The 27620-nt window shown below is 45.5% G+C and overlaps 1 protein-coding gene across 1 annotated transcript in view; it reads right to left on the reverse strand.

The window, feature by feature from the left end:
• The window catches only part of LOC147725424 (transmembrane protein 128-like), a 186613-nt gene that overhangs the window by 50950 nt on the left and 108043 nt on the right, over nucleotides 1–27620 (reverse strand). The gene's annotated exons all lie outside the window — the stretch shown is intronic.

Below are 27620 nucleotides of genomic sequence, written 5' to 3' on the forward strand. Positions count from 1 at the left end.
TTTGCTGCTGAAAACTAGCCGAAAGTCAATGTTGCATACACTACATTGGAGTAGTGACAGAGAAGCTTACTTCACAATATGGTGACATCGAAGTTGCTGAGCATTGTGGTCTGGGAGGAGCAGCACCAGAAGGCACTGGATGATGGAGGCCGACATTGATTCCGAGGTGGGACCCAGGTAAATTAGATGTTTTAGCTCTTTTCCTACCTTTAAGTAGACTCACAGAATTCAGTTTTTCCGAGAGGAAAAGCTCAGTGGAAAGGCAGATCGCAATTTTCATGGCGGAAAGCTTGGCAGGACTCCCTCCATGACCCTCCTCTGGCTCTCCATTTCCCTTGACGAGTGAGCAGGAGTATTGGTGGAGGGACTGCAGCGGTCTTGAAGCAGAGTTCCTGCTAAGTTCCAACTCAGGCGGTCAGACAGCAGGGAAGCGAAAGGAGGACCATCGAAAAAGCTGTGGCCTACATGGTAATCAGGTCCTTTGTCTGATGCTCACCAAGACAGGGCTGGAATTTACTGGGTGATATGGGTACACCAAAACTAGGTGTACTCCTTTTAGAATGATCAAACCACAACAAACTAATAGTTGATGGCTGTTCATCATCTATGGTGGATTACAGGCTTAATTTACAAACCAGAATGGAGACTGCCCATGGCCTCACTCAAAATAAATCCATTTTGTCTGAGAGAACCGGTCCCCAAACCCTCCCTGTTTGTATTCTGTGCATATGGGTAGTGCTTAGATGTAAGACAGGTTGGGTGTACTTAGAGTGGGATTCCTCTGTATGTATGTGGCCTCAAGGTTGTGGCGTTTCTAGTCCTAGGTGCCCCGACAGCTCTACTGCCTCATCTGCGGGTGTGACATGATTTGGCTGTTGTGTTATTGCCTGTGCTACGTCTTCATGGTAATGTCTGCAGTACCTGTTTGTTCCGATGTCGTCTTGCCTAGGGGGCTATCCCCATTTTGTTACTTGCGCAATTGTGCAAGTTTTTTTTTGTGTTGTACTTAAAACTCAATAAATAAATACATTTTGCAAACAATGATAAATTGTAACGTTATCCACGTTATCTTGGAGCTCCTGCATCCACTTCTTTGAGAGTCAGTGAATGCTGTTTTTAAATTACCAGAAATACTGGACATGATTCTGGAACAACAATGTAAGAAGGAACCCTATACAGGAGAGTACTTATAGAGACTCTTTCTTTACTTATAGTACTTCTACTATGAACCCATTGTGACTGAGCATTGAATTATGGTAATAGTCTGAACTTTGCTTGTTATAAGGGAGTATTTTGGGTTGGGTCCTGAAACAACCTGATCCAGATTAATCTGCAAAAGAGTAAGGGAAGAAACATGTTGAAATCTAGAAATACATTTTTCTCGTCTTTTAACAACAATCATTGCGTTGAAAGTGTGCAGGTGATCCATTAATAAAGTTGAATAGGGAGTCATCCCCTGACACTAATATTTAAGAGTGCAGAGGTCATGGCTCATTAGAATAGAACCTAGTGTGCACCAACATAGAATAGTGCTGAAGTTGTAATACCACTCAGCATTTATTAAGCAGGGACAGAGGGAGGAGTTAGGGTTGGAAGCAAGGATAGTAATACCATAGGTGGGAGAATACTGTGCCTGGCCTCCCCGTACGCCCTCTATAAACTACATGTTCCTTGTGGGATTGCATCAAAGTGAAAACTGATGATGAGAAACTAGATCGAGGTCAAAACTGAAAACTCAGCTCATTTGGCGCTACGCCTATTAGGTGATCACTTTTATTGCACACGTTTTTTTACATCCCTGTTTTAAAAAAAAGATTAATTACAATATATTAGAACTTCTCAATTAGAAATAAGCATTGCCAAAAAACAAAAGATACCACCTACTTGAGAGCTATTGGCTTTGTCAATGTGTTTTAGCCATGTTGTACAGCAGAGCAGCTACAAGGACAGGGAGAGGTAGCCACGGGTCAAGCAACGATGCGGCAGAAAGATGGGGCAAGCAACAAAGACGGGGAAAAAACTGAGGAGGGAGAAGGGGACAGGAGAAGGATGGGAGAACGACTACAAACACTTACACTCTTATAAAGAACTGCCAGTGAAAAAGAAAAATAAGTACCCCAGAAAAAGTGTGAGAAGGGACAAAAACCCGAAAGAAGTGAAGCTGGCAAGTGCTGAGCAAAGAGAAGCGAGGAAAATAGAGTGATGAAGATCAATGATTCAATGGTAAGCTATGAGTGGGTTCTAAGCCCATTGTTAATAAACGCAATTTTTTGTAAGGGACAGGGCATGCACTGTCTCAGTGAGACCTAAAAATGAACATGTAACGTTAGGGATGTGAGACCTTTTTGTAAACCCCACTGAGTTCTACTGTATGGTGGGATTTCAAGTGTACATCACATATACACTGAAACACCTTGTTTGGGCCTAGGTGCACGACTGATAACTTGATAGGTAGAACCTTTCCCTCAAAATTCCTAATATTAGTGGTAGCCATACTTACCATCTCTTCTATTCCTGCAAAACCTCCCATACTTCTTCTTTTCTTTCTTCTCACTTTGCAGAAAGCGTTGTAAAGTCAAGTTCAAGTGCCTGGTTTGAAATCCCATCCTTTTAAATGGAATAGGAACATTATTTTGTGTTCAAGTCCCCAGCACCATATCAGTTACAGCAGGTCAGCCATGGCCTCAGAGGTGCAACACCTGAACGAAGAATGTGGCCAAAGGCATGTGCAAAAACTGCATGCACAAGAAAAACAGTGGTGCATGGAAGTGTTTAACTTAATTTGAACCCCTGCTAATTAGTATTTCTGCAATCCATACCATTGTTTACTACGGTTGTGCCGTCACAGAAGCAGACAAACCATAATGAATGAATGAATGAAAGTTTATTTATATTGTGCGAACTTAGCCCAAAGGGCATCAAGGCGCAGTCCACACATAAAAGTATATGAAAATACAGGAAGAAAATAAATTAGTAAGCCTGAGAGAAGAGCCAAGTCTTCAGGAGCTTCTGGAAAGTCACCAAAGAGGGTTGGTTGGAAAGTTCGGGGGGAGGTTATTCCACAGTTTAGGGGCCAGCGTAGAGAAGGCTCTTCCTCCCCATTTCGCCTTTTTAAATCTGGGGTCAGCAAGCAGATTTCTTGAGGATGAACAGAGGGTTCTCTTGGGAGAATAGGGACTAACAAGAGTCTTTATACCTTCAGGGCCAGAACCAAACACAGCCCTGTGGGCCAAACAGATGAGCATGAAGGAAATCCTGGCATGTATAGGTAGCCAATGGATATCCTTCCTGGCCCGAGTTGCAGATGATAGCCTGGGTAGATTTAGGACCATCCTAGCAGCAGAATTTTGAACCATCTAAAGGCGATGGAGAGATTTCTTGTTTATGGCCCCCATACAGCGCATTGCAATAGTCGAGCCTGGAAGATACCAGGGCAACTGTTGACTGCTTGCGGGCATCAGATGACAAGTAGGGGGCAATCTTTTTCAACATGCGGATGGTATTACAGCAGGTGGATACTGTTCAGTTAACCTGAAGGTCAAAGGAGAGGGCCGAATCTATGAGAACGCCAAGGTTCCTGGCCGAGTTGGTGGGTTGGGGGCAGTCTCCCAAAGATGGGGGCCACCAATCTTCCGACCAAATGTCATGGTTTCCTCCAAAGACTAGGATCTCCATCTTCTCCACGTTGAGCTTTAAGTAGTTACGCACCAACCATTGCAAGACTGCTTCCATGCAAGTTCGAAATTTGGAGGCAGCCTCTTTGGTCGGTGAGGTGGTGGAAATGATAATTTGGGTATCGTCTGCATAAGCAAGTCAGGCAGGCCATCCACCCATACCAGCTCGAACTAGCAAGCCACATGCCCTCTAAACAGAACATAACCAATCCTAGATTTATTTGACCTTTCTGGCCTCATCAGTGACTTGCAGCTTGAGCGTAGATATATATCCCAAACATTCAGGCCGAATAGAGCCACTCTAGCTCATCAAATTATACTGAACATTCTGCGAGGGAATGTACAGACGGTTCAGGCAACGATCTTTATATACACTTCTCACTCCTTCTACACAGTCATGTAATAAATAGAATGTTAGCAAGCAGGGTCTCAAGTGGTAAAGTATCCCAAAATTCTGGCAGTTGGCTTTTTGAGATGCTGTGTGACTTTCGCTTTGCTCAGTGGGATCTGAACGCAGTATGCTGAATAGGGTGCTCATACTAGGCAAGAATCTGCCTTCTCATCAAACAATTAAGCCCCATCATGTCCACAAACAAGGTTTGGACATCTTCTGAAATCCTGATGGCAGACATCTAACCATGGTGCCCAATGTTTATGTTGAGAAGTTTCATAGAGCTCATCGTTCCCCACACCGAGGCATCCTGATGCAGCACCGCTGGCGTTGCACCAATGGAAAGGTTCTGTAGAGTAGGAGCAAACAACGGTAACGAACCATCCACCTTGTATGGCTTTCCTGACATGAGGGATAATGAGAAATGTTTCATTAGCAAACTGAGAATTATGAGCAGGAATGTAGCACAATGCTAGGATGCATAGAAACATGGCTTCTATTTTGTCAATCGCTTTTTACATTAGACAGAGGGCATTGATTTGTGAAACACTCACAAAAGGCACCTCAGGTGGCCTGAGATGGAAAGTACGGAATATGCAAACACAACAGGTGATGGACCGAATGTGGATCAATGTCACACACTCACCCCAGTCCAAAGATCTGGGCCCAAATCCATCGTTTTTTTGCACTCCACACCACCCTGGGTTAGACAATGGCGATATGCAAATCAGCTCTGACCCTGTGCCCCATGGGAACAGTCCAGTCCGAACTACAAAAGCCATGTCCTTCCCAGAACGGAATCAAGCATCCGAGGACCGGACCGGTTTCGAGGTAACACCTCTCATCAGCCCGGCTAGCTTGACTCCAGTGGTGTGGAGTGCCTGGGACCCACGTCTGGGCATCCCCAGCGCACTTAGGGCGGAATATGCAAACACAACAGGTGATGGACCGAATGTGGATCAATGTCACACACTCACCCCAGTCCAAAGATCTGGGCCCAAATCCATCGTTTTTTTGCACTCCACACCACCCTGGGTTAGACAATGGCGATATGCAAATCAGCTCTGACCCTGTGCCCCATGGGAACAGTCCAGTCCGAACTACAAAAGCCGGGCTGATGAGAGGTGTTACCTCGAAACCGGTCCGGTCCTCGGATGCTTGATTCCGGTCTGGGAAAGATATGGCTGTTGTAGTTCGGACTGGACTGTTCCCATGGGGCACAGGGTCAGAGCTGATTTGCATAAAGCCATTATCTGACCCAGGGTGGTGTGGAGTGCAAAAAACGATGGATTTAGGCCCAGATCCTTGTACTGGGGTGAATGTAAGACATTGATCTACATTCTGTCCATCAAATTGTTTTTTGTAATTTTCTCCCTGAGTGTACTGGGGTAGCTCAGACGTGGGTCCCAGAGCCTCCACACCACTGGAGTCAAGCTAGCCGGGCTGATGAGAGGTGTTACCTCGAAACCGGTCCGGTCCTCGGATGCTTGATTCCGGTCTGGGAAAGATATGGCTGTTGTAGTTCGGACTGGACTGTTCCCATGGGGCACAGGGTCAGAGCTGATTTGCATAAAGCCATTATCTGACCCAGGGTGGTGTGGAGTGCAAAAAACGATGGATTTAGGCCCAGATCCTTGTACTGGGGTGAATGTAAGACATTGATCTACATTCTGTCCATCAAATTGTTTTTTGTAATTTTCTCCCTGAGTGTACTGGGGTAGCTCAGACGTGGGTCCCAGAGCCTCCAACCCACTGGAGTCAAGCTAGCCGGGCTGATGAGAGGTGTTACCTCGAAACCGGTCCGGTCCTCGGATGCTTGATTCCGGTCTGGGAAAGATATGGCTGTTGTAGTTCGGACTGGACTGTTCCCATGGGGCACAGGGTCAGAGCTGATTTGCATAAAGCCATTATCTGACCCAGGGTGGTGTGGAGTGCAAAAAACGATGGATTTAGGCCCAGATCCTTGTACTGGGGTGAATGTAAGACATTGATCTACATTCTGTCCATCAAATTGTTTTTTGTAATTTTCTCCCTGAGTGTACTGGGGTAGCTCAGACGTGGGTCCCAGAGCCTCCACACCACTGGAGTCAAGCTAGCCGGGCTGATGAGAGGTGTTACCTCGAAACCGGTCCGGTCCTCGGATGCTTGATTCCGGTCTGGGAAAGATATGGCTGTTGTAGTTCGGACTGGACTGTTCCCATGGGGCACAGGGTCAGAGCTGATTTGCATAAAGCCATTATCTGACCCAGGGTGGTGTGGAGTGCAAAAAACGATGGATTTAGGCCCAGATCCTTGTACTGGGGTGAATGTAAGACATTGATCTACATTCTGTCCATCAAATTGTTTTTTGTAATTTTCTCCCTGAGTGTACTGGGGTAGCTCAGACGTGGGTCCCAGAGCCTCCACACCACTGGAGTCAAGCTAGCCGGGCTGATGAGAGGTGTTACCTCGAAACCGGTCCGGTCCTCGGATGCTTGATTCCGGTCTGGGAAAGATATGGCTGTTGTAGTTCGGACTGGACTGTTCCCATGGGGCACAGGGTCAGAGCTGATTTGCATAAAGCCATTATCTGACCCAGGGTGGTGTGGAGTGCAAAAAACGATGGATTTAGGCCCAGATCCTTGTACTGGGGTGAATGTAAGACATTGATCTACATTCTGTCCATCAAATTGTTTTTTGTAATTTTCTCCCTGAGTGTACTGGGGTAGCTCAGACGTGGGTCCCAGAGCCTCCACACCACTGGAGTCAAGCTAGCCGGGCTGATGAGAGGTGTTACCTCGAAACCGGTCCGGTCCTCGGATGCTTGATTCCGGTCTGGGAAAGATATGGCTGTTGTAGTTCGGACTGGACTGTTCCCATGGGGCACAGGGTCAGAGCTGATTTGCATAAAGCCATTATCTGACCCAGGGTGGTGTGGAGTGCAAAAAACGATGGATGTAGGCCCAGATCCTTGTACTGGGGTGAATGTAAGACATTGATCTACATTCTGTCCATCAAATTGTTTTTTGTAATTTTCTCCCTGAGTGTACTGGGGTAGCTCAGACGTGGGTCCCAGAGCCTCCACACCACTGGAGTCAAGCTAGCCGGGCTGATGAGAGGTGTTACCTCGAAACCGGTCCGGTCCTCGGATGCTTGATTCCGGTCTGGGAAAGATATGGCTGTTGTAGTTCGGACTGGACTGTTCCCATGGGGCACAGGGTCAGAGCTGATTTGCATAAAGCCATTATCTGACCCAGGGTGGTGTGGAGTGCAAAAAACGATGGATTTAGGCCCAGATCCTTGTACTGGGGTGAATGTAAGACATTGATCTACATTCTGTCCATCAAATTGTTTTTTGTAATTTTCTCCCTGAGTGTACTGGGGTAGCTCAGACGTGGGTCCCAGAGCCTCCACACCACTGGAGTCAAGCTAGCCGGGCTGATGAGAGGTGTTACCTCGAAACCGGTCCGGTCCTCGGATGCTTGATTCCGGTCTGGGAAAGATATGGCTGTTGTAGTTCGGACTGGACTGTTCCCATGGGGCACAGGGTCAGAGCTGATTTGCATAAAGCCATTATCTGACCCAGGGTGGTGTGGAGTGCAAAAAACGATGGATTTAGGCCCAGATCCTTGTACTGGGGTGAATGTAAGACATTGATCTACATTCTGTCCATCAAATTGTTTTTTGTAATTTTCTCCCTGAGTGTACTGGGGTAGCTCAGACGTGGGTCCCAGAGCCTCCACACCACTGGAGTCAAGCTAGCCGGGCTGATGAGAGGTGTTACCTCGAAACCGGTCCGGTCCTCGGATGCTTGATTCCGGTCTGGGAAAGATATGGCTGTTGTAGTTCGGACTGGACTGTTCCCATGGGGCACAGGGTCAGAGCTGATTTGCATAAAGCCATTATCTGACCCAGGGTGGTGTGGAGTGCAAAAAACGATGGATTTAGGCCCAGATCCTTGTACTGGGGTGAATGTAAGACATTGATCTACATTCTGTCCATCAAATTGTTTTTTGTAATTTTCTCCCTGAGTGTACTGGGGTAGCTCAGACGTGGGTCCCAGAGCCTCCACACCACTGGAGTCAAGCTAGCCGGGCTGATGAGAGGTGTTACCTCGAAACCGGTCCGGTCCTCGGATGCTTGATTCCGGTCTGGGAAAGATATGGCTGTTGTAGTTCGGACTGGACTGTTCCCATGGGGCACAGGGTCAGAGCTGATTTGCATAAAGCCATTATCTGACCCAGGGTGGTGTGGAGTGCAAAAAACGATGGATTTAGGCCCAGATCCTTGTACTGGGGTGAATGTAAGACATTGATCTACATTCTGTCCATCAAATTGTTTTTTGTAATTTTCTCCCTGAGTGTACTGGGGTAGCTCAGACGTGGGTCCCAGAGCCTCCACACCACTGGAGTCAAGCTAGCCGGGCTGATGAGAGGTGTTACCTCGAAACCGGTCCGGTCCTCGGATGCTTGATTCCGGTCTGGGAAAGATATGGCTGTTGTAGTTCGGACTGGACTGTTCCCATGGGGCACAGGGTCAGAGCTGATTTGCATAAAGCCATTATCTGACCCAGGGTGGTGTGGAGTGCAAAAAACGATGGATTTAGGCCCAGATCCTTGTACTGGGGTGAATGTAAGACATTGATCTACATTCTGTCCATCAAATTGTTTTTTGTAATTTTCTCCCTGAGATGGAAAGTAGGCATAGAATCTTGAGAAGAAGCTGGAAGCTACATTCTGGGTTATTTGCAGATGAATGAGTAGGAATTTAGGTAAGGAAAGATGCAGGGAACTCTGGTAGTGTAGGCAGATGGATTTCAGAGCCTAAACCACTGTCCTTTGTGCGGGAACTGGCAGAAGATGTAAGACTTTTCTCAGTGTTACAGGAAGCAAATGATGGACAGAATGCTGACAATGCAAACATTCCCCCAGTCAAAAGATCTGTGTTAAATCCATTGTTCTTTTGCCCACTACGCCACCCCAGTTTGGACCCAGCCATATGCAAAACAGACTTGACCCTGTACTTCATGGGAACAGTCTAGACTGAACTGCCTAGCCAAGTCCTCCTTGGACCGGAAACAAGCATCCTGGGACCGGTTTAAGGGTATGTCACCCTTCTTCAGCCAGGCTAGCTTGAATCCAGTGGCACAGTGAGCAAGGGACCCACGTCTGGGCATACCCATCCCACTTAGGGCAAAAAGTGTTACAGGAAACAAATGATGGACGGAATGCTGACAATGCAAACATTCTCCCCAGTCAAAAGATCTGGGTTAAATCCATCGTTCTTTTGCCCACTACACCACCCCAGTTTGGACCCAGCCATATGCAAATCAGTCACAGTGACACAGTGAGCAAGGGACTTCTTTCAGTTAGACTTTTCTCATGACATATGCAAAGCAAATGGAGTAGCAGCCACTTTGGAAATCTGGGTAGAAAAGGAAAGCCTATCATCAAACTAGATTCCTAGGGATTTTCCCTAGCTCATCTGGCCACCAGCTTAGGTGACCATGGGGGGGTGCGAGGTGGGGGGGGGGGGTATGGGGCCAAAGAGAAATACCCAACTTTTCTTCCCGCTCAGTTTGAAACCGGGGGTATCCACGAAGCTGCTTTATTAATGCATTCATGAAACTTTGCTTGTTTATCGAATCATTACTACAGATAGATACAGTAAGCTGAATATCATAAACACAGGAGTATGTTTCTATTCCAAATGGTGGACAAGGCCAGCAAGGAGGGCATTTAAATATTTTAAAGGATGCAGCTGGGAGAGGACCCTCCCTGGGGTGCCACTTGTAGGAGTAGATTCAGATCAAAGTGATACAGAGTAAGAGATACGATTGACATCTGAAAGACAGTAAGGATGCAAACCATTTGAGAGTAAAGTGCCATATGCTAAGATCTGACATACGCTTAAGGAGTATCAAGTGTCACACTGTGTCAAAGGCTGCCGAGAGATCCATGGAGATCATGGCAGCAGAGCCCCCTCAGTTCAGGATCGTTCTGATCTTATAGGAAACAGCCACCAGGACAAATTTTGGTAGTGTATGATGGCCAGCATTCTGATTGGAATCTAATGGACGTCTTAATTCATCCGAGATAGTCTGACAGCTGGGGGCAGAACAATCTTCAAGATTTGTTCTGGAATTGCAATTAGGGAACTGTATCAATAGCTGGCTGATATTGGAATTAAGGGATGTTTATTGAACATGGCATGCACTGTAATGCTCTGTATGGAAAGATTGATTAATTCAGTCAGGTTGCAGGTAAAGCAGGTAGTGACAATTTTGAGAATTAAGGGATGTTTATTGAACATGGCATGCACTGTAATGCTCTGTATGGAAAGATTGATTAATTCAGTCAGGTTGCAGGCAAAGCAGGTAGTGACAATTTTGAGAAAAAGGGAGGGCAGGAGTCCAGAATGGAGCCAGATATTACAGAAGTGATCAGTGCTTTGATATCTGCTATGACGATAGGTACAAATTCATGGAAGGATGAACCGGAATCTGAGTAGAGTTTGAATAATACATCTAAGGGCATATCTACTGACCGTGGAGCATCAAAAGCAGAGTTGTTTGCGGTGAGCTTTTGTTTAAAGAATATGGCAACATTGTTACACAGTTCAAGAGATGAAGAAATGGTATCATTAGTGCCTTTGGGCTCTAGGAAAGACTGGACTACTTAGAATATCTCTTTGGTTGAGATAGTGGTAGCCTCAACCTTGGTGGTTAGATAGGCCGCAAAGGCCGCGTTGATGGCATATTCCGCGTTGATGGCATATTTATAAGAATTGACAGTGACTTTGTAAGTAGACTTAGCATTGTCCATGTAAGTGGATCACAGCTTCCATTTGAGCAATGGGCATTATCTCTTTTCAAAGAGTGGAGCTTGTCTTTATAACAAGAAGCATACAGACTTATTCTATGAGAACTGTGGGATTTAATCCAACATCAGTAACCATGGAGCGAGCAAACCAACGGGTGGTGTGCAGGCCAGCTCTTACAATATACTTGGCAATGTTTTGGCCATTTTGTACAGTCTGGGGAAGCAAATTCAGAAAGTCCTCAGGGAAAGCAGGCAAAAATATCATTCGCTGTGTTCTGGAGGGCATGTAAATAGCAACCGTAGAGATATATTCTGCACAATGATCAGAGCACTAGGCGAAGTTGAGCAAGGCTTGAACCGGGACCCCATGAGGGACTCTGTCAAGGATTCACTGAATAGATATAGGAGCCCCTATAACAACTACTGACTAAATTGGCACGTTGTGCTTCTTGGTGCTACTACCACTTAAAACTTAAAAAATTCATATACATCTGGTTTCCCTTATTGGATTTTTGTCATTTGGCTGACATTTTCTTTTCTAAATTTTACCTTATTTTTCAAATTTGTTTTGGTATTTTTATTGTTTTGAATTTGGAGTGTATTATTGTTCTAGTTCTGCATAAATACTTTAAATATTGACTCTAAGTTACTTCTGTCTGCTCTATGCTGTTCTAATAGGGGACTGAGCTCAGGTTACCTTGATGGTTCACACTGACAACAATTGTGGTTATTACCTGAGGTGGGTACCTGACCTCAACAACTAATACCCACATTTCTTACACTTGCCATTCTTTGCTCCATGAAACCCTACAAAGAGCTGATCGCCCACCCAATGTTCTTTGGTACGATCAATGTGAAAGTGAGTGCCCTCTTAGGGCCCAAATGATAAAGTTTCTCTTCCTCTTTCAGGGGATGAGCTGGAGCAAAACACACTGAAGAGTGGTAGCATTCCCAATATAAAAAGAAGTGACCGCTTTCGCTAGAAAGGAAGCTCAGGTACTCAACAGCAAATTATCCGGAAAGAAAGTTGGATAATGTGGATTAACAGAAAGAACCTACAGTTCGCTCACACTCCTCGCCGATATTATGGAGATGAAAAACACTGTCTTCAACGTCAGAAGTCTCAATGGACACCTGTGCAGCAACTCAAATGGGGTACACATCAAAAAAGTGAGAGCCATATTCACCGCCAACTGAGTTATCACAAAAGGTTTTGGCTGAAATAAATCTAGCAAACCTTAAAAATGCCCATCACAACAAGCAAGGGCTGAATCCACAACTGGAAAAAAAAAGAAAAAAAAAGCCGAAGATCCTATCAATAACCCTTAACAGCGCCCAGAGCAAATCCCTGCTGGGCCAGGGATAGAACAAACAATGGTAGTGTTTACGAATAACTTGAGACTGTATGCAACTGTTTTCTTTCACCTTTTTCTCCCATGCAACAATCTGCATTTCATTTGGATATGATTACTACATTATGTCATTTTTAGAGTGAATTTTCATATGTTTCAGATACTGTCAACGTTGTTCTAACCTTAAAGGATGGAGAGAATGAGGATAAGAGAGTACGGTCTCTTATTTACACCCAACTTGGATACCTACACCACTGCATGTTTAGTCATATATCCCAAAAGGCACGGTGCATTTTGATTACGTACTAAATGCAATAGGCATTAGGATACTGAGATTTGACTTTATGGACTTGCACCCCTTTTGGGGGCATCACATTAGATATACGCTTTAAATGTATGCATACAATGTGGTTGAACCACCCCTGTTTAGTTACAGCACACTGTGGCTTTCGAATCAAAAACACTTACAATTATAATTTAGTGTTGGACGTCCCAATTAAGTCAAAATATCATGCATGTTTGAAGAGCAGACCTTTATTTTTAAACTGCTCGCATTTATACATGCACATTAAAAGATGGCGGCCGTCCACGGCCGCTTTTGAGAGTCCCTTGTCAGTTACCACACATAACCAGCACCTGATTAAGTGCGCGAGTGCAGAGTGATACGAGGGCGGGCCTTTATAGAGGCCATGTTTACTGGCTTTCGTGAGCAATTCACCGAACACGGTAGAGAGCGGGAGCGGCGGGTTTCTTTCGGAATTAATATATGAAAAATTGAGGTAAGAGCGGAAATTGATGACAGGAGATTTGTGGAGATGTTGCCAAATGTGGGCAATGTCTATAATAGCGAGCTAGGATACGGGGTGACATGTTAATATATGACGAGACTGGTTTGTGTTTTTCTAATATTGGGATGGCTACAAAATATACGGGATTTTAATCGAGGTCAGGATCAGGTTTTGGTGGAACGGAGTAATATACCAGTACTTCCGGTGTCTTTGGAGACATATTTGTGGATGTACATGTTGGACCCGGAATCTCCGGCCCACCTAGGGTAGCTTGGCACAGATGGGAAGGCCTAACTCTAAAGCAATTGTGTTGTACTTGCGTCACAATCAACTCAGCAACACAGCATACCTCCACTAGAAAAATGACACCACACCGTCTTTTAGAAAATTAGAAAAGCTTTATCTTCTCTTTAAGTTTGATTTCAGTTGCCTTAGCCTTAACACCTCATCATTCTACATTAAATGTACTTGACTCTGTGAATCTATGGCATGGCACAAATCATGAAATGCTAGTGAACCTTACTTAGCCATTGAATTAATCAGTAGGATAGATTCAAACAGAACCCCATTCAGATAATAACTCAATTAAATATAATATTGACTAGTGGAAGGTCCTGAGACAGATCAATAGCAAGTCACACTAAGCAGAATCAGCATATGTTTGCATCAATTGTCTAGCAAAATAGTGCTTACATGGAGATAATTGTTCATGACGACACTTCAACTTAAATTCAATTACCATTTACATTCACCTTTTTAAGTTTGTACATTAGTTTTACAAATGAATGACAGTTCATGCATTTAGTCAGGCGAGGTACACTTCCTAACTCGTGAATAACCCTGCCTTTAGTTAGTTATTTCACAATGACTTGTATGAATAAAGATGGTTCAGCAGCTGTTCCTTAGTTCGCTGGTCTGTTATGAAGTAAGAGAAAACTCCCCGAATGGTTGTACTGACTACAGCTTCCCCGCCCGCCCACCTCACGAGTTCCCACAGACCCGCAGCGGAGAAGCCACACAAGCGTGGGGAATTCAGGACCACCTGGAGACTACCAGAGATTCAGTAAGTTCCTGGTCACGGGGTGGGAGGCAGACTCAGGCGGGACACGTAAATACAGTTGTGAATCTGATCGCGCCGGGGCACTGAGTGTCAGCAAGGGCAGGGGCCTAACTCCGCAAGGGTCTTAACTCCAAATAGGAGGCAGACTTAGCTGCCCTCACCTGACCATCTACCTCAGTCCACGTCCTGGCCGTCCCACCTGGAGGTAGGCACACACCTCTTCAATGTTAGGGGTACCAAAAGTAGATGTCCTTGCCGGGTCAGATCAACGGGTGATGGATAGCATCAGCAAGTAGAGAGAGCAGCTCCAAGAGGCAGTCAAACCCCCCACAGTGCGCCAACCTCCTCGCCCCACAGCCTGTACTCCAACTTGGACACTCTCCTGAACAATCACCAAAAAAATGTAGTGGACAAAAATTCAGATAGGCAAAAAGGGGAGAAAAATTAGGAGGGACCACCCAAAGGACTGACAGGTCTAGCAGTACATATTTAGGAAAAGCGGGCAAATAGAACATGTTTTTCTGAACGACAAGCGTTTTGGCAGATGAGGCACTATACGTTTATAGGTGGGGGCATGACATGACTAAAGGAAGAATGCCAGTTGCCGGCCAGGGGCTTGCCTTGATATTGAAGAATCAGAGTACTCATAATTGTGTAATCAGAGCTTTCTAATAGCTATAGAGTTGGGAGTGTATGTAGAGTGTAGAATAGATGGTCACGTATGTGACAGGAATATGATCTAATTAAATATATATGGATTTCACAGAACCCAGAATTAAAGTTGGAAAGGAGACTGCACATCTGTTTAAATATCGTGGACACGCCGCATACAGCGGAACCCCAATGTGGTTCGGAAGTATCACCATATTTCAAGTAGGTGTTTTGATTCCAGATATAGAATGGTTCAAATTAATTAGATTATACATAGTGATTATGAGCAAGATGACTAAAGCGCATTGGATACTTGTTTTGTCTTTATTTTCTTACATTACAGAAGTTACGGATTTGGAGTATCTAGGTATTTATTTTGGACTTTTGGTTTGTGGGACAATGCTTGATGGTGTATTCACAATTTTAACTTTTCCACTTTTTACTTGTAGCAGGGTTTCCGTTCTCCCACAGAACTGTGCACAGAGATCTAGAACCTGGGTGAGTTAGGGTGACCCAAAACTCACCTTAGTTTCAGAAATCCCCTTACCAAGCTAGCTACAGTGTCTCATTGGTACTAATTACTTCCCAATGACTTAGACAATCCAGAACATGAACTTAGGGTACCTCAGGTATCGTGGAACACATGAACACTCTTTCGTTATATAATCATTACAAACCAAAACGGGGAGTCAAAGAACACACGTGCACGTTTGAAATGTTTATTTTTCAATGCAAGGTTCTCAAACGCAGTATCTTATATAATATCAACATACAGATTATAACAATCAGAGTTATCAGCATAGTCACTAGTCCATAATAAGCGAACGGTGATAGCATATTATAATGCAAAATCTATGGAAATTCTGTATCACCTATATATCGCGCACCCTATTTAGCATACTATATTATATCTAAGGTCTCATTTGGGTTTTTAGCAGGGCGGGCCCATACCTCTAATGGTCAGTAGGAGCAGATCACATCAACAGCTACCGGCTCTCTGCATGCGAAGCATCAAGTGTGTTGATTCATTCCCTGTAACTCTATCTTAAACCCGCGTAGAGCCCAATGTTGGCAGCAACATTATTTGTGTTATGTCTAATGTGGTGCGAGGATCAGGCCTTCAGCAACCTTGTGTTAGGTTATTCTTAGAGGGTGCAGTTCTCAGTGTGCAGACAGTTGTACCAAGTGTACCAAGCACAACTGATATCAGAGCAATAACATATTATTCTCAAATAAATCACATCTTTCGTCTAGGTTGAAAGCTACAATAACAATTAGGTGTTGTGTGCAAACTGAAGCCGAAGGAAAATATGACGTTTAAACATTTAATAAACTCATGCTAACTTAACACAATATATAGAAACGCAGTAACCATATGACACCCCCCCAATGATCCGAGGACGGTCAAAAAAGGAAAAAAAAACAAGCCAATACTATAAGAAAGGCAAACATGAAAGCAGAGTTCAACAATATTGAGCCACGCTAAATGTATGTAAATGTATATAAGAATTAATAATACAAAATATGTATGAATGCCTATAGTGGCCACACAAAAATATAAAAAAACTTGAACTTGAGGCCATTTATAAAATCATAGGCCCAGAACATATAAAAATCGAATGTTCGTAACATAAAAGGCACCATTCAGAATTACTAAAAAGTCACGTGCCATAATAGTGAAAGTCTCCAAAGCCACTCATGGGTGGATAGAATATGCAAAATAGGTAGCCACAGCTTCCAACATGAAATCACTGTCATCATCCGAAAACAGTTCAGCCATCCAATTAAGCAATGGGAAAGAACATACGTGCTCCTCCAGCACCGAATCCTCTAGCAACATCAGAGGACAACTCAGTGGGTTCTCGAGAACGCTATGTGCCAGAAAGTCATGCGCCGCTGCGGATATGTCCCACTGACCCATTAGTCCATGCATCGCTGCCACGGCCATAAACCTTTCGCCAGAACAAACCAACTCGTGAGCAACTACGGGGCTCCTCAGCTGATCAAAATCGACGTCAGGAGAAGTCGGTAAGCAGAGACACAAATCAATGGCCCAGTCGAAATCACAGCTCAGGCAATGAAACACAGGCTGGACACATGTGAAATAGGAAAATCGAAATGATAATCCAAAAGCCGTGCTTAAAGTCGCAAGCGGTAAGGTGCCATAGTAATCAAGCATCCGGTTGCGAAACAGTGTCAGTAGGGGCTGAGCGGCTTCTTGCGCAGGATGGGCATCCATGTTTTATAAAGCAAAATATTACCAAAACGCCTGCAGCCAAAGCCAGCAAAACAGGGAATCCGCCAAACAAACTTGCGAATATAGAATGAAAGAACGCAGGGATAATACCAAATACTTTTTCAAACGTAGTCACGAGACCACTGCTAACCAATTTAAAAAAATGTGCGAGTCCAGACGTGGAGGAGGCATTAAAGATTTGATGAACCAGCTCGCAGAAATGAAACGGCAAGTCAGTATTTAAAAGTGCCTGCACCTCTGTGCGTGTGTTAGCTATGTGAAGGACATAAGTTTCACGGGCCGAGCTCAGGGCCACTTCTTTTTGAGACAAAAGGGCTCTTATTCGGCTCAAACCGTTGAACTCCGCTCTCAAGGTTGGGATTCGCGGCCAAATGGAAACATTTGAATTCCCATGCGTGGGTGGATATAACACGTTCTTGCAACACACCACACGTTCTGATACAGTAACCACAAAGGCGATACCGACCATTAACCCACAACACTCCTCGTTATTCAAAAGTAAATAACTACCGTTAGTCAACAAAGTGAATGTGGGAACAATTGCAGGAACCGGTGTGCCTTTTAAAACACAGGCCAAATTAGGCCGGTCCTGATTACAAGAACCATGCAACTGGATGTGTCTGCATATCAGCGAACGGTCAGGCGACTGTGTGCATTCTTCACCATTCAGATTCACTTCCTGCCCTTCTTTCAGACATCTGTACGTGTATGGTAAAGACCATGTCTCATGTAGGAAAGCACTGCCTAGTGGTTCATATCGACCTATAGCAATATATCGCATACAATTTGTAAATTTATACAGAGCAAACGGTAAAGTAATAATACCATGGATAAGCCATGTAGCAGCAGCTGCCTCAGCTACAGAAAAGGGCAAAGATTCTAATTTTTCAATGTGTAACATAGAAAATGATGCATCTCGCATGGAAAGCATGCGCTGCTTTTCAGTCAAATTAAATGGGGCAAAAAGTGATGAGATGTTCATGTAACTCCAAGGCACTCGGCCAGCTTTCAGAGTCTGTAGTGTCCAAGCAAACTGCATAACAGAACGCAATTGATTTTGACCATGATATAACACGGACACTTCATCATGCACAATGTCAACAATAGAAGAGACAATATTGTTCAACGTGTAAATTCAGGAAGAAAGCGTGTTAATACTGTTATCGACAACTGCAAGTACTTTTTCCAAATTTGCTTGGTCAATTGCCCTTGGCCGGGCCTTTTATAAAATCATTTAAATCCACATTTTCAGTTAACTGGGACAGATGTAGTTTAACTGCAGCTAACGTGGAATGTTGTAACCAATTCTGACACAGTTTCCCCACAGAGTAAGTGGTGACAGTATAATCAGTTTCAAAATGGGGATCTGGTCTGACTAGTGTGAACCCATCAGCCAACCCCAGAAAGCGACGTTGGCAAGAATCAGCACTTCTTTGCCACAACAGCCAACCCTTTGGATCCAAACTGGATACATTAAAGGACAAATTGTGTATTAGAGACTGTATCTCACTAATAGACAAATCAGAGAAATTACCACATCCTGAATATTCTTCTAATTCGGGGATAATTGGTGTATTCAATTTTTTTAGAAGTAGCCAATCCAAAGCATGTTGTTTGGGAAATGGTAGAATTTAGAAACAACATGTGATTCGGGATGAGACATGCACGGTGCAAAGCCTCAGTGCCTTGTACCTGCCAATCTTTGGTACCCCAAACCGATTTAAGGTCAATTATTCCCTTCCATAACTCGTAGCCATCTACAGCCAACTTGTCTAAAAAGGACTTCGAATACAGCAACTTTGTATCGGTAAGTCTAACTTTGGACATGGACTTTTGTGTCATTTTGAAATAAAATGACTCAGGATTTGATTGATTAAAGTCTGTAAAATAAGTGTATTTTTTCAGAAATGTATCGGAGCTGCCTCCCAATGGAGCAGGGCAGTGTTCCCACTGTGTGTAATTAACAGCAACCCTCCTGGAGTTTGTCTTATGTAAAAAATGATTACCATAATGTTGAAAACAAAACAAATCACCATAATTAATAGAATCTAAATAAAGATCCTCAGCATCAAAGGCAGCATAGTACTTCAAATCAGAGAATAATGCTTCTACGGCCTGAATATCCCAATCATCAGAACGTATATTTTGTTTAATCACATCTCCCATGTTTACTCTAAGCACATTCGGAACATTAATCACTTCAGTGGGCCCATGTATTTGAAATCTAACCGCATCCCACACAATCCCATCAAGGACAGGCCAAGCAGTAATTTTGACTGTATTCAAGTTTCGTTTCAGTCTGTGTGCTGAATGTGAAGAGGAAAGAGGGGCCAATGTTCCATTAAGGTACCGAATTCCTGTTCTTTCTTTAACGTAGTGACCATCGATCAGGCGGAAAAAATAAAACACAAAACCAATTGACATAAAAAGGTAAAATGAAAACAGGATCAACCAAATGTATGTCCAAGGGGGAATTAAAAAATGTTTTTTAAATAAGGTGGCATATTTTGCAATAGTTGAGGGTTTCTTTGAAAGTTCCGAAACAGAGTCAAAAGAGAATCTGGACTGGTCGGCCAAACGAGTCTGCAAATCAGGCATTGATAAATCAGCAGGATAGGTGTAGTTCAGCTCATCAATGTTAGTAACAGGAATAGTATTTAATAAAGGACTGGAAATAGCAGGTATCTCGAGGGACATCTCCGGTTCTGCACCAGAAGCAATAGCCAGCACAGAATGCCTCACCATGGAAGGACAGGATACAGCCGGTGTCATGCTATGAAGAATCGGCCACCCTGTGTATCTTGACATTGTCAATAGAAATAAATCTGTTTTCCTTACGACCTGGAAGTGGTGGTAAAATGACTGTTCTTGTGCCCTTCACTCCAAGAACTCGAACCGGTGCACGATATGAGGGACCAAACTCTTTCTTGTTATCGATCTTCTCCCGAACCAGTTCTCCAACTTGGGGTAGCCAGCCAACTACCGCGATCTGCAACGCATCATCCGATGTGGAGGGCAAATGTTCCTTAGCTAGACTGTCTCTGGCCGTTTGTAGATTCTGTAAAACATTGCAATGTTCATCTACGTCAAAGGCCGTGGCCTGGGCCTTGCAGTCTAGACCGTCGAGGTCAGGTACATACATCTTGATACCAAAGAGCATTTCGTACGGGGTCCGCCCACCCAGAGACCTTCTAGGGAGATTATTAAGCGCACGCTGCACGCCATTGAGGTGGGCTAACCAGTTTCTGCCAGTGCCTATAACTCGAGCTGTCAAAGATTGCTTTAAGTCACGGTTCATTCGTTCCACTACACTATTACCCTCGGGTCCGTACGGACTCGAAAATTTGACTTGGACCCCCAACGAAACCATAGCATCCTTATACGCCTTAGAGGCGAAAGCCGGACCCTGATCCGAATGGAAGGTTCCACAGGCAAAAATCCCTATAAAGACTCGCAAATCCTTGATGACAGTTCGTGAATCAGCGCTCCGATGTGGCCATACCCACACAAAGCGTGTGCATGAATCAACTGCTACTAAGATGTACTTGTACGCAGTATTAGAAGAAAACGGACCGCAGTCATCCAAATAAACGCATCCAAGCGGTTTATTCGAGATGTACAACTCTGTCTGAGGCGGACGCGCAGCAGTAGAAGGCTTTATCTGCTGGCAAATGTCACATTGAAGGACATAATCGCGCGTCTGTTTGTACAGTCCCCGCCACCAGAACCTCTGTTGTAGCTGAGTTACAGTGGCTGAGACGCCCGCATGCGCAGACGCCACACCTTCATGAGCCGCTGTAATCAAAGCAGCCCTGCGATCCGAGTTGGGAACTAGACGTTCGCCAACATCAGGAATTTTCACATAAGGAACCTTATCGGGACTTAAGTGGTATGTGCACTTAGAAGGAAACCCCGCAGGATATTTACTTCCCTTCGCGGTCGCAGCAACAGCTGCCAAGATGTTATCATCTATTTTGCTTTTGGACCTTGTGACTGCTGCAACTAAGTATTTCGATACCGCTGACTTCGCTGCTTCATCAGCAAGCGAATTACCAACAGCGTGGACCCCCATGCGCTGATGGCCGAGAGTATGAATCACAAACACGAGTGGCAACTTCTCTTTAAGTTCTGCCACTCGGACCCAGATCATTTTATGTTTTATTGTGCTACCCTTGGAATCACGAAATTCATTCTGAATTCAAAAGAACAAGTTCTCATTGTAAGACTGGACACAGTAGTAAGAGTCACTTACAATCAAAGTCGTCACACTAGGATCAGCGTACTCCAATGCAAGCATCAGAGCACGAAGCTCTGCCAATTGTGCGGTGCAGTCCCCAAGCGTCTGCGTGCGCACGACACTGGACTTGAACTCATCGTTCACCATGGCACCGACCACAATGGCGCAAGCGGAAACGTAGGCATGTTTAGAGCCATGCGCAACCTGCGCCGAACCATCAGTGTAAATGATGCAATGGAAATCCTCCAACGGCCGCATTGCTAATGGAGCAGGATGAACAAACTCATACTGTAAGGACTCCTGCGACCGTAAAGTGGCGTCAAAAATAAACGTGACATCCTTTGATGTCAAGGATGCAGCCCACTGAATCCACCTAGGGTGCAAAGCTTTGGAATTAGGTACACTGGCTTTCGTAACTGCCTCCAAGGCAGGACACGGGGTAACAACCAACATGCGTTTTCCTTGTGACAGGGCACGTTCCTTAAGAATTGCCATCTGCACAGCCGTTAAAACTTTCTCCACAGTGGAAAAACGCAATTCAGCCGAAGTGTACAAGTGTGACTTGTAAGCAATAGGTACTGTATCTCCTTCATTAAAAGTCAGGTACGTGAAACCCACCGCCCCAGGGATAATTCTTATCACCAGGTTGGTCTGGTTATCACGAGTCTATAAGTATTCAGAAGCGAGCAAATCAGCCTGCAAAGACTGCATAATGGCTGAATGCTCAGGCAGCCAGCATGATTTGGAAAAAGATGGTTGTATCGAAGCATACAAAGGCTTGATACGCTGGGCATATACCGGAATGTAAGTCCTCCCGAAATAAAAAAAAAAACCAGCAAAGATTGTAATTTTTTCAGTGTTGTCGGAGAGCGCAACTGTGCGCATTTCTCCAGGAAGTGAGGAGCCAAGCCTTTTCCTTCATTAGTTAGTTCATAGCCTAGAAACAACACTGTGTATTCTGCAATGTGCGATTTTGCAAAATTAAACTTGTAACCCATGTCTGCAAAGTTACAAATAATACTGTTCACTCGACACAGATGCTCCCAAAGTTCGTCGTCCGTGAGATAGATATCATCCACATAGGAACAAGCATCTGGGTCGACCCTCTCCAACAGAGAGACAATGCGGGCGGAAAATACTCCAGGACTATTCTTATAGCCCATTGGGAGACGCAAAAACATTTTTTGGACCCCCCTGTGGAAAATTAATACGTTTGGTGAACATTATCTGCGCCATCTTCCCTTTTCCCCGATGCCACACTCTTTGTCGCACACCCCCCCTCCACTTTAGCTACCTTGATCAGAACCACCCTCTGCACACCCCTGGCCCCCAGCACGGCTCTTCGCCCTCACAAGCACCCCCACGCACCAATCACTCCCGCTCTCACATGCCTTGCACGTAAGCGGCAGCCATTTCGAGCACCATGGCCCCTCTGCCCCTCGCTGATAGCCAGCGCGTCTCTCACTCTCTTTCTTAGCCTCGCAGGCATCCCCCGCACGCTGATAACCCCCTCGCTCTCACATGCCTTGGGTCATAAACCCCTCATCAGCGCAGCTCTGCCTAGGAACCCCATCCTGCTCCCAGCACGACACCTCCCTTCATCCCTTTCATGGTCCCAAGTCCTTTGATACAAACCCCCTTTTCCTGTGTGCCCGTTTGTCTCCCTTGTTCCCAGGCCGCCACCTGGCCCTGCGGATACTGCTTATCACACCCCCGTACAGTAGGAAGCTTCCCCCATTAAAGGACCCTCGATTTGATCAAAGCCCCCACCCTATGAGATCCGATCGAGCTCCACGCATTCCGTGAATTGGCGGAATGCCCAGCTGCGCAATAATCATCACCTGTTGTGACCGGGGCGGGGACTTCCACTGTAAATGTGTGGGAACGGGCTTGAAGCGGGGATTCCTAGGATGCCTTTCTGTACATCAAAGTATTGACAAATATGTGTTTCATGTAATAAAGCAATAAAACCTGTGTATAAGAGGCCAGGCCTCAGAGATGCGGTTAGAGCACCTCGTGACGATACTTGCTGTCTGAATTGATGTGTTCTCCTCCGGAGAGAATAAACCCTCGTTTCCTGCCTTTCAGTCTCCAGCGCCTGCTTCTTCATAGATTAATACTTTGTGGGTAATAGAGGCGACACCGCCGGGCAACACAAAAGGGTCTTTGGTCACTGGTTGTCTACGACCCCTTTTTACAATTGGCGCCCAATGTGGGGCCCATCAGCGACTCGTGGATCCAGTGGGAGAGGTCCTGACGACAGAGTGAACGACTGCAACGATCGGAAGGTACCCTGTCCGATAGACCCTCGTCTGACAGCCGATCATCCGAACTTCACTGGTTCCGAACGGACCTCTCTCGAGTGATCTACGGTCCTGACTGGGAACCATCAGGAGTGCCACGAGGAGTACGAAGGGAAGAGGACGATCGGGCGCTGGATTCGGAAGACAAGAAACTGCCCATACGGTCCGGGTAAGGTCGTGTAAACACGACGAATTGCGGAATGATTGATGATTGATGGAAAATACTAGTATTTATTCTTTGTTAATTTATTTGGAGTTTCGCTGTCGGCAAACGGAGAAACAACCGGCTCTCTCTTTGCAAGCAGTGAAGGATAGGTAACGCACCCGTCGTGCCTATCTTTCTCCCCCACTGATCAATTGCCCCTCCCCATTGATTAACTGTTACAGATTGTTTTCTGGAGATTCTCTGTCTGCAAACAGGAAAGAATAGGTCCCCCTCTTTGCAGATAGTGAAAGGGTAGGTGACGCAGACCTTTGCGGGCCTACTTATTCTCCCCATTGACCATTTTTATTTTTTATTTATTGACCAAACACTGATTGCCCGATATTGGTTCTTGAGGTATTCACTGCCTGCAAACAACGTAGAATAGAAATATTCTGTCTAGTCTTTGCACGCAGTGATAAGATAGGTAGTGCTGACTATTATCCCCATTGTGATCCGTCATGCCTGTCTTCTCCCCACTGATGGATAGCTGGTTCAGCTCGGACCGTTTATTAGAGGTGGACCATCTAGCTCCGCTGGAAGGCACCCCTAATAAAGAAATGTTCACAAAGTATGGATTAATTACCATAGCCTATAGTAAGCTATGGCACAAGTATACCAAAGCAAACCAAGAGAAACAATGGCCACTGATAGTCTCCTTCGATTTAGACAAAATAGAAACGGTAGAAATAGCCCTTTGTAATAATAAGACAACGCCTATTATGCTCGATAGTCTCAGAATGTGGCGCAAAGAAGCTACGCAACGAAAGGAAAGAGACGAAGTCAGAGTAGGTAAAGAAACACGGCAGACAACCCTCCAAACGTCCGGTAGGCAAAAGGAAAGGCCAACGACGACACAGTGCCGAGGTTTAGACACAAAAAGAGAACGGTGTAAAGGGATGTGCCGACAGGACAACCCCGAGACACAACGACCCAAAAGTAATCCCCCGACACTATGCACAGGACGAACAGATTTAAGGCAAAACCAATGTGCTTTTTGTAAATGTCTCGGGCACTGGAAAGCCCAATGCCCGACTCTACAGAACATAGGTAAGAGCGGAGGGTCGACAGAAATAACAGGTCGGCAGAAAGGGAGAAGGCGCGAGATAAAAACAAATCAGACTAACACGGACAGGACGGATAGAACCACCACGTTTGATTATGCTCGATGGCACAGATTTCGTCAGACCAATTTCAACGACATGTCTGAGTTCTGGGACTGATTGCTCCCTGTTGCCCCCCCCCCCCCACTCTGAAAAACAGAAGCAATTACAGGCCTGCGTAGACCATCCCCCGTTAGAAAAAGGACTCAAGGAAACCAAGCATCTGTCATATAATTTAGGATTTAATTACGATAAAGATAACACACAACCAACGATAAATAGAAAAACTAGTAAAACATTCTTTAAAGTAAACTGTACTAATAGGAACAATACAAAACATATTACGTTCACTCCGGAAGTTCTCAAAATGTAACAAGTCAACGGTCCCGCCCATCCGGAAGGTGAAACACACAGCACGTGTGGGGCGGGGCCAGCCATCAGCCATAGACCAAAAGAAATCGCCGACGAGAAGGTACAGGAGACTCCATGGGCCGACATGAAATAGTCTTCCCATACTCTCCTTCCTGGGGTGACGTCCCCCGGGCCACGAGTAGGGAGGGGGGGCGGATGCAGGTGACCCCCTCCCTCATATCTCCTGGTCCGGCCATCACGAATTCCTCCATCGAACTGGTGCAGGGGGACTGGGAGGGAGAGGCGACGAAGACGAGCCTCTCCCACCTCCACAGGTAGGAGGTTTTCCCAGCCCCAGCCCGGCGCCGAAATCCTCCAGCCGGGCGACGGATATACTTCCGTAGCACAGGACATACAATGTCCGACGGGCATATTTGCGGAGCACCGAACATACAATGGTCCCCCAAGAGTCGGAGTCAGGGGTGTAGGGTGGTCATCATGTGCACCCCTGATTCGAAGGGACGGCGTGGGATGCGCTGGGAGAGGGAGGCGGCGCGAACGAGCCTCCCTCACCTCCCCAGGTGGAGGCTCCACAGCTGCACCCTGGCGCCCTGAACCAAATGCCCTGCTCCAACAGCATGGTGTTCTGTCTTTGTCACCACAAGAAGTTTCTTCCACTCCTGAAAGACACGACGAAGGGCGGCGGCTGCAGGGTCTCAAAATGGCGTCTGGGCCCTCTGGAAGGCGGGTCTAGGCCGCTGGAGTAACTTTGTCCGGAATTGCAACTCGGGCACTTGCCCACCTTGGACACGAGCCCCCACCTCCGACAACATCCCCACAGCTTTGAAGATTCTACCAGAGTCCCAGAAGCCCTCGGCCCCTACAGACTTCCGGTAGGGAACAACTGGAACGACCACGACATAGCCACAAGATGGTGGTGCTCTCGTGTCTGCACCAGCTTCAGTCTGAACCACCCAGGAACATTATGGGCTAACGAACTCGAGTAAGTTCCGGCCGAGCATCAACATGACCCGGTAAGAAAGATTCTACCTCCCTCCCCCTTTTTGATTGACGGTCCACACCACCAGCCCCTCTGTTAGCACAGGTTTTTGAACTGCCGAAAGGGACTCTGGTCCAACCGCCAATTGTCGGAGACATTTTTCCCCTGATGCTACTTCCGGACTAAACCGGCCTCGCCCAAAATGGCGCCGGTATCAAATAGGAACTAACGGACACCTCGTGGTGTTCTTTAGCTAATGAGACTTGATGTACTAAGATATATATGTGAACCTTTGCACACTTGACGAAAAGGAGAGGAGGGTTCGCTTGGCGAACATTTGAAAGGGGTACCGTCAAAATGTTGATTTCAATGAACGATTTATTTTGATATTTATTGTAACTGGTACATAATGTCGCTTATGATGCACACCCACGGTATACATCTAGGAAATGTGATTACAATGAGCTTGACTGTGTTCCCATTTATGAACTAAAATGCCCCTGATCCCTCATCACTTAACGAGACGTTTTTAGTTACTTGCAAATAATTAATTAGGCCTTTTTAACATGTTCTTATGCGACAAACCCCCCTACTGTATGTGCCATGTCCAGCCAAAATATGATTGCACTCTCACATTTTACGTACTGAACGATTATGCAAATAAAGGTTTTCAAAACTATGAATGGGTATCACATACTTTTGTAAATGTGGGAATCGGCGGGAGGGCTATTTTGTGCACAACCATTTTGCTCTCTTTTTAAGGTTATTAGAAAAATGGCTGTTCGGCCCCGGATTGATGATCGAATCTAAGGTATGATACGCTGCCTCCAAATATGCGACTAGGCTCAGGAACTAACGCATGAAGAAGGACCTCGACTTCTGAGAATGGGTAAAGTAAAGCGGTGTGAATGATAGAATGTTATAAAGGTATGATGCTCGAAGGTACTAAGGGACAGGGTTGACCGAAGAACTGATATGCCTTAGAACGCCACAGCTTTGGGAATGATTTAAGGATCCCGATGGCTAGATACATCTACAAACCAGGTACCTCGCGCTAGGCGCCTCTGATTTCTTTTTTTAGCGCTTTCCTACACACGATCTATAATGCCACCCTCGAACCCCCCATGAACAACCTATCACACTGCCCGCCCCCTTGACTTCAGAAACCAAGACCCTAGGGATTATATCCCGAGGAGATAAGACGAGTATGTGGTAAGTAAAGAACTTTCGTGCCCGTACCTTTGATATGCTCGAATGTTGTTCCCCCTCCCTTTCTTCCTTTTTCTCCCTCTACAGGTTACATTGGAATCACGACTAGGGTATAGTAAAGATCTGGAGCCACGCCATGTCCGATACATGAAGCGGACCTACGCCGCAAGATGGCACCTAAAGACACCCAACTCAATGCATGTCCTTATGTACCCGGCCTAATGCTCTTCCGTCCCAAACTG

Source organism: Lissotriton vulgaris, chromosome 3_2, assembly GCF_964263255.1.
Source record: "Lissotriton vulgaris chromosome 3_2, aLisVul1.2, whole genome shotgun sequence".
Lineage (NCBI taxonomy): Eukaryota > Metazoa > Chordata > Amphibia > Caudata > Salamandridae > Lissotriton > Lissotriton vulgaris.